Source organism: Arachis hypogaea, chromosome 11 (assembly GCF_003086295.3).
Source record: "Arachis hypogaea cultivar Tifrunner chromosome 11, arahy.Tifrunner.gnm2.J5K5, whole genome shotgun sequence".
Lineage (NCBI taxonomy): Eukaryota > Viridiplantae > Streptophyta > Magnoliopsida > Fabales > Fabaceae > Arachis > Arachis hypogaea.
The window spans coordinates 89,747,646-89,756,387 of NC_092046.1; the positions used below are offsets into that span (position 1 = coordinate 89,747,646).

General features: G+C 40.9%; 1 non-coding gene across 1 annotated transcript; it reads right to left on the reverse strand.

The window, feature by feature from the left end:
• Positions 1 to 2,000: 2,000 nt before the first annotated feature.
• On the reverse strand, positions 2,001 to 2,106 carry LOC112724826 (small nucleolar RNA R71). The gene has a single exon (XR_003163971.1). It is a non-coding gene; the product is annotated as a small nucleolar RNA R71 (small nucleolar RNA).
• Between the last annotated feature and the right edge of the window lie 6,636 nt (positions 2,107 to 8,742).

Below are 8,742 nucleotides of genomic sequence, written 5' to 3' on the forward strand. Positions count from 1 at the left end.
GCATGCCACATGCAAGCCAGGTCTGGTGCGCTAAGCCAAGCTGAGAAGCTAGGCGTGGCACGCCACTCAAACGCCAGCCACACGCCAGGCACATGCTTCATTTTAGGAGTTCTTCCTCTCCTTTTTAGTTGTAATTTTCTTTTCTCTTTTGTATTTTCTTAATTTTACTAACAGGAGTAGTAAAAATAACCCCTAGAAGTAGTGAAAAAAGGGGTTGGATTGGAAAGTGTGTTAGCAAGTGGGATTGAATAGTTAACTTTTAGTTTTACTTTTACACTTCATCTTCTCCATCTTTGGTACTTTTCTCTAAGCTATGAGTAGCTAAACTCCCTCTCATTGAAAGAGAGAGCTCTGTTGTACTTGATGGATTAATGATAGTGAATTTCTTCTTCTCTTCATATTCTCTTTGATTTGCTAGAAGGAATTTCGTTCTTCATGCTAGTGTTCAATCATCTTAGGAAAGAGGTTGAATGCAAAATGGGTTTCATGGGAACCTTGGAAATGGAAACATAAAACCATGCTTGAAATCCATTCTCACACTTGAGTAGATATGGGTTTTGGGATTGGATATGGTGACGTATAATCCACCCACCATTTGGATCTATGAGGATGTGTGGTATAATCAGGGACCAAGCATATCTCTCTTCATGAGCAATTAGACCAAGGAATTGGCTGATTATCAAGATTTGAGAGATTGAATCACCAAGGGATTGGGGTTCAATCAATCATGATTGCCAAGAGGTTAATGAGTTGCATGATTGAAGATGAGATGATCTAAATTTAATCCAAAGAGAGCAACATCTCCTAATCCCAATAAATTTCGCCTACTCCTATCTTCCTATTCTTTATAGCTTTTCTTTCATTTCTGCTATTACCCATTCCCCATTTACAATTCAGTCATTTATATTTCAGTTCTTTACATTCTTGCCATTTACCCTTCTGCAGTTTATTGCTTTCATTTACTTTTAAGTCATTTACATTTCTGCTATTTGAATTTCTGCATTCAATACTCTCTACATTGATTAACTTAACTAAATTCACTCATCAACTAAAATTGCTCAATCAATCAATCTATGTGGATTCGACCCCACTCCTAGTGGGTTATTACTTAACGATAATTTGATGGCTTGCCAAAGAACGGATTTCTTTTGTATGGGGAGTGAATTCCGGTCATCAAGTTTTATGGCGTCGTTGCAGGGGATTGATTTTGGAATTGACAATGGTTAAGTTGATGAGCATTTAGATTAAGCATTTTCTTTAGTTTGTTAGTTTCTTTAATTTCAGTCTTAATTGTTCATTGTATATATATTCATCCTAACAAAAAGCACACTAACTGTTTGATAAGTTGCATCAATTAATTTTGACTTACCCACCCCTCTTCCAAAAGGGGTGATAACACTTGTTTTAGATTGTGTCTTGTGTTGTGTATGACAGGGAGAAGAGGAGCTGTAACCTCTTACAATTCTGAATCGGAGAGAACATTTTTGAGATTGAAAAGAGAAGCAGTGGCAAGAGGCAAAAGAGTAATTGGTGAAGAAGAAGAAGTAGAAGACAATCCAGTAGAAACTCTGGAAGGAGAAAAACACAATCATCACGAAGAAGCAATTGGTAACCATGCCACTCCACAAGAAAGGAGAGTGCTAGGCTCCTACATCAATCCCAATCCTGGGAATTGTGGAAGTAGCATCTTGAGACCCAACATACATGCGAACAACTTTGAGCTCAAACTAAAACTAATCACTCTCGTTCAGAACAATTGCTCATTTGGAGGGAATGCTCAAGAAGATCCCAAGCAACATATAACCACATTTTTGAGGATATGTGACACTGTGAAGTCTAATGGTGTTCACCCAGACACCTACAAACTCCTCTTGTTCCCCTTTTCTCTTAGGGACAAGGCCTGAAAGTGGCTAGAATAATTTCCTAAGGAAAGCTTGACAACTTAGGAGGATGTGGTGAAGAAGTTCTTAGCAAGATTTTATCCTCCCGAAAGAGTTAATAGATTGAGAACTGAGGTGCGAACCTTTAGACAACAAGATGGTGAAACACTCTATGAAGCATGGGAGAGATACAAAGAGTTGACAAGAAAATGCCCTCCGGACATGTTCAATGAATGGGTGCAACTGCACATCTTCTATGAGGGGCTATCATATGAGTCAAAGAAGGCCCTAGATCACTCTTCTGGATGCTCTCTCAACAAGAAGACAATTGAGGAGGCCATAGACATCATAGAAACTGTTGCCAACAACGAGTATTTCTATGCCTCTGATAAAACTCAAAAAAGAGGAGTGATAGAGCTTAATTCCATTGATGCTCTGCTGGCTCAAAACAAGGTGATCATTGCTCAACTGGTAGCTCTAACCAAGCAAATGGAGAAGAATCAGGTCTCAGCTATCCAAGCTCAAGCACTTCCACAAGAAGAAGATACCCCAGAAGTTAAAAGTGAATGGGAGCAAGCTAACTATGTGAACAACTTTTCCAGACCACCATATGACCCCAATGCTAAAACATACAACCCAGGTTGGAAGAACCACGCAAATTTTGGGTGGAAAAACCAACAAAACCACAACCAAGATCACAAACTATACCACTCTAACCAATACAACCACAATTCCAACTAACAATCAAGCAACAATAGACCATACCACAAAACATAAAATGCACCCTACCACTCCACCCAACAACCATACAACAACCACTCTCAAGATGCATCATCCTCAACCTTACAACCACGTGATATCAGCAACAATTTTGTAAGATTGGAGGCTACTATGGCACAATTGACAGGGACTATTGCCACTATTGCAGAGAGACAAGCAAGGGGAGGTTATGATATATACAATCCAAGAGGAGGCTAGATCCAACATGAGGAACCAATGGGTAGAAATTTCAAAACTGGAAGCACAACTAGGGAGCTTGTCTAAATAGATACCAATGCCTACACATACATTCCCTAGTGATACCATGGCCAACCCAAGAGGGGAATGCAAGGCCATCACACTAAGGAGTGGGAAGGTTGTGGAGGAGACATCCTCAAGCCACAATTTATAAGATGAAGAAGTTGCAAATAACTCAACAACCAAGAAGGAAGAAGAGGCACCTGAGCCAGCCCCACCAAAGCAAGTCCTAAAACCATATGTACCAAAAGCACCATACCCACAAAGGCTGAGGAAACGTGGAAAATACAGCCAATTTTCTAGATTCTTGGAGATCTTTAAGAAGCTTCAAATCAATATACCTTTTGCTAATGCATTAGAGCAAATGCCACTCTATGTCATGTTTTTAAAGTAGCTCATGACAAGGAAAAGAAGCTGGAGAGAGAAAGAAATTGTAGTGCTCATAGAGGAATGTAGTGCCATCATACAAAAGAAGCTTCCCCAAAAGATGAAAGATCCTGGGAGCTTCCAAATTCCGTGCATCATAGGGGATATAAGCATTGAGAAGGCATTGTGTGATATGGGAGCTAGCATTAACCTCATGTCCTTGGCCATGATGAAAAGAATGAGAATTGAAGAGGCCAAACCAACAAGAATGGCACTCCAATGAGCTAATAGAACATTCAAATTCCCCCATGGTGTGGTGAAAGATTTGTCGGTGAAAGTGGGAGAGTTTATCTTCCCAGCTGACTTTGTTGTGCTTGATATGGAGGAAGAGGCTAACACATCAATTATCTTGGGAAGACCATTCTTAGCTACTGCTGGAGCTATAATTGATGTACAAAAGGGAGAGTTAGTCTTGAGATTTCATGAAGAGAAGATGGTATTTAATGTCTTCAAAGCAATGAGTTACCCAAAGGAGTCCATTGGTGAATGCATGATGGTGAACACAATGGAGAAGCTAGTTCAAGGAGTCCTAGAAGAAGAACAATGTGAAGAAATCATGGAGCAAGATCAACAAGCATGTGGTGAACTACCACAAGAAATCATACAAGACTCAATCATGTTGGACAAGACAAGCAAGAAGGAAGTGGAGGCACCAAAGTTGGAGTTGAAAACCCTGCCTCCAAACTTGAAGTATGCCTTCTCAAGTGACAACAACACATATCCAGTTATCATCAACTCAAGCTTGAGTAAAGAGCAAGAAGAGGAGCTTATCAATGTGTTGAGACAATACAAGGATGCCATAGGATGGACACTATCAGATCTGAAGGGGGTTTATCCTTCAATGTGCATGCATAAAATCCTTCTTGAAGAAGGTGCTAAGCCTTCAAGACAGCCACAAAGAAGACTAAACTCAACAATGAATGAAGTGGTGCAAAAAGAGGTGCTGAAGTTGTGGCAAGCAGGGGTGATCTACCCAATCTCATACTTTCTTGTCCCCCCAGCCTTTAGGTACTTTCTTTTTAGTACCTTTGTGCTTAGAGCTTGTTGAGGGCTACCGAACACCAAACTTAGAATTGATGTCTGGGGACTCTGCTGAGCTCTGCACAAAAAGAGAGGGTTAGCACACTAGGTGTTGCACAGTTATCTCTCTTTTAGAGGGAGAATTAGAAAGAGGCATCTTGAATAAGATGTGATCCTCCCCTAACTTTAGGGTTAATTCCCCCTTAGCCACATCAATGATAGTATTAGCTGTGGCTAAGAAAGATCTTCCAATGATGACACAATCATCCTCATCCTCTCCTATGTCCAAGACAATGAAGTTTGTAGGGATGTAGTGGTTTTCAACCATAACCAAGACATCCTCCACTAAGCCATATAGCTTCTTCATGGTCTTGTCTGCCATCTCTAACGAGATGTATGCAACTTGTACCAAATGGATTTCCAACTTCTCCATTACAGAGAGTAGCATGAGTTTTATGCTTGACCTAGGTCACATAGAGCCTTTTCAACGGTCATAGTGCCTATGGTGCAAGGAATCAGAAAGCGTCCAAGGTCTGGAAGATTCTAAGGTAGCTCTTGCTGAACCAAAGCATGGAGTTCTTTGGTTAGCAGTGAAGGTTATCCCTCCAGAGGCTTTGTACCAAATAACTTGATATTCAGCTTTGTTAGGAATCCTAGGAAACGAGCAACTTGCTCTTCCCTAGTGTCTTCATCCTCACTTGAGGATGAGTAGTCATCAGAACTTATGCACTGCAGAAGTGCATTCAAAGGAACCTTAATAGTCTTTATGGCTTCCTTTGGTTCTGGGCTAGAGGGTTCTGGAATGGGATTTAGGCACTCAGAAGGTGTGCTTTGGTTGGCGTTCAACGCCAACTCTGTCAGCTTATTGGGCATTGAACGCCCTTGCTGTTCACCCCTGACTGGCATTAAACGCCAGTCCCTCTAGCATTCTGGGCATTGAACGCCCATCAGGGATGTCCTTGCTAGCATTCAACGCCAGCTTCCTTGGGCTGGTGGGCGTTGAACACCCAGTGAGGGGTTCCACACTAGCGTTTAGCGCCAGAAAGCCTTCCTATTTGGGTGTTGAATGTCCAGCCTGTGCTCCCTGGCTGGCGTTCAATGCCAGCTTTTTTGCCGGGATGGGCGTTAAATGCCCAGTGAGGGCTTCCTTGCTGGCGTTTAACGCTAGGCTTGCTGCCATTGTGGGCATTGAACGTTCAGTGAAGGCTTCTTCACTGGCATTCAACGCCTTCCCATTCTCCTCCAATTCGGCCTCAACCTCCATGGTTATGGCCTTGCACTCTTCTCTAAGATTAACCTCAGTATTACTGGGAAGAGTGTCTGGAGAGATCTTAGGGATTCTTTTGCTCAGTTGACCAACTTATACCTCTAAGTTTTTAATAGAAGACCTTGTTTCATTAATGAAACTATGAGTTGTCTTAGTGAGGCTGGAGACTAGAGTGGCTAAGTCAGAAAGGTTCTGCTTAGAGGTATCCATATTCTCTTGAGAAGATGGGAATGGTGGTCTGTTATGGAACCTATTCTGGTTCCTACCACCTTGGTTGTTATTAAAACCATGTTGAGGTTTCTGTTGATCCTTCCATAAAAGGTTAGGATGATTCCTCCATGAAGGGTTGTAAGTGTTTCCATAGGGTTGATGCACCACCATTTGGTGGAGCATCCTATGCTAAATTTTAGGGGATTTTATCACCCTTTTTCCACACTTATCCACTAGAATAGCATGGATTCATGATTGTCTCCTAATTTGTGCTTAAGTGTGAAAACATGCTTTTTAAACCTTAATTAGATAAATTTAATTCACCTTTGATTCTATTAGATGCCTTGATGTGTTTGTTAGGGAATTCAGGATGGAAAGGCTAGGAATGGATCAAAGGGATGAAGAGAAAAAGCATACAAGTGGAGAATTCATGAAGAAACAAGGATTTAGGATGCTGAGATCGACGCGCATGCGCAACAGACGCGCATGCATGAAAAGATTAGGTCACATGGTGACGCGTACGCGTACATGACGCGTACGCGTGGATAGCAAGTTGTCAAGCGACGCGTCCGCGTTATGTACGCATCGGTGATCGCACGTGACCCACTTAAAGTGAATCCGCGGGGGGCAATTTCTGGGCTTCTCAGGCCCAAATCCAATTCATCTCTGATGCTATTTAACCGAAGGATTAAAGGGGAATCAGCACACACATTACACATTACATCACATTAGTTTAGTTTAGTTTAGTTTTGGAGGGAAAGCTAGTTTCTTGAGAGAGAAGCTCTCTCTTCTCTCTAGAATTAGGATTATGTTTAGGGTAATTTCTTAGATCTAGATCTACTTCTTCTCTTGCTTCAATTTTCCTTTCGCTTTATGAATTCTTATGTAGATCTCCATTTACCTTTCAATGCAATTTATGATTTACATGCTTTTTTATGTTTGATTTGGTTTTTGATGAGCGGATAATTTATACGCTTTTTGGCATTGTTTTTAGTAAGTTTTTAGTAGGATCTAGTTACTTTTAGGGATGTTTTTATTAGTTTTTATGATAAATTCACATTTCTGGACTTTACTATGAGTTTGTGTATTTTTCTACGATTTCAGGTATTTTCTGGTTGAAATTGAGGGATTTGAGCAAAAATCAGATTCAGAGGTTGAAGAAGGACTGCAGATGCTGTTGGATTCTGACCTCCCTGCACTCAAAGTGGATTTTATGGAGCTACAGAACTCCAAATGGCATGCTTTCAACGGAGTTGGAAAGTAGACATCCAGGGCTTTTCAGCAATATATAATAGTCTATACTTTGCCAGAGTTTAGATGACGCAAAAGGGCGTTGAACGCCAGTTCTACACTGCAGTCTAGAGTTAAACGCCAAAAACACGTCACGAACCAGAGTTGAACGCCAAAAACACGTTACAACTTGGCGTTCAACTCCAAAAGAATTCTCTGCACGTGTAAACTTTAAGCTCAGCCCAAGCACACACCAAGTGGGCCCCGGAAGTGGATTTATGCATCAATTACTTACTTCTGTAAACCCTAGTAGCTAGTTTAGTATAAATAGGACTTTTTACTATTGTATTTACATCTTCGGATCATCTTTGGAACATTTAGTCCTTAGACATTGGAGGCTGGCCATTCGGCCATGCCTGAACCTTCATCTCTTATGTATTTTCAACGGTAGAGTTTCTACACTCCATAGATTAAGGTGTGGAGCTCTGCTGTTCCTCATGATTTAATGCAAAGTACTACTGTTTTCTATTCAATTCAACTTATTCCGCTTCTAAGATATCCATTCGCACCCAAGAACCTGATGAATGTGATGATTATGTGACGCTCATCATCATTCTCACTTATGAACACGTGCCTGACAAACACTTCCGTTCTACATGCAAACAAGCTAGAATGAATATCTCTTGGATATCTAATACATAGGACCGAGTCCGAGATATTAGAATCCTCATGGTATAAGTTAGAACCCATGGATGGCCATTCCTGAGATCCGGAAAGTCTAAACCTTGTCTGTGGTATTCCGAGTAGGATCTGGGAAGGGATGGCTGTGATGAACTTTAAACTCGCGAGTGCTGGGCGTAGTGACAGACGCAAAAGGATAGTAAATCCTATTCCAGTATGATCGAGAACCTCCAGATGATTAGCCATGCCGTGACAGAGCATTTGGACCATTTTCACAGAGAGGATGGGATGTAGCCATTGACAACGGTGATGCCCTTACAGAAAGCTTGCCATGGAAAGGAGTAAGACTGATTGGATGAAGACAGCAGGAAAGCAAAGGATAAGAGGAACGAAAGCATCTCTATACGCTTATCTGAAATTCTCACCAATGAATTACATAAGTATTTCTATCTTTATTTTCTGTTTATTTATTATTAATTTTCGAAAACTCCACCACTATTTGATATCCTCCTGACTGAGATTTACAAGATGACCATAGCTTGCTTCATACCAACAATCTCTGTGGGATCGACCCTTACTCACGTAAGGTTTTATTACTTGGACGACCCAGTGCACTTGCTGGTTAGTTGTGCGAAGTTGTGAAGTTATTTTTGGACCATGGTATTGTGCACCAGTTATTGGCGCCATTACCAGGGAGAGAACGAAGAACAAATTTTACAACCTGAGAGTAACAATTTCGCATACCAAGTTTTTGGCGCCGTTGCCGGAGATTGTTCGAGTTTGGACAAATGACGGTTCATCTTGTTGCTCAGACTAGGTAATTTTCTTTTTGTTTTATTTTCAAAAAAAATTTTTCAAAAATCTTTCAAAAAATTTTCCCTTTGTTTTCGAAAATTATTTCAAAATTTTTAAGAGTGAATTCTAGTGTTTCATGAAGCATGTTGAAGCCTGGCTGGCTGTAAAGCCATGTCTAAATTCTTTTGGACTTAGGCTTCCAAACCATCATCCCAA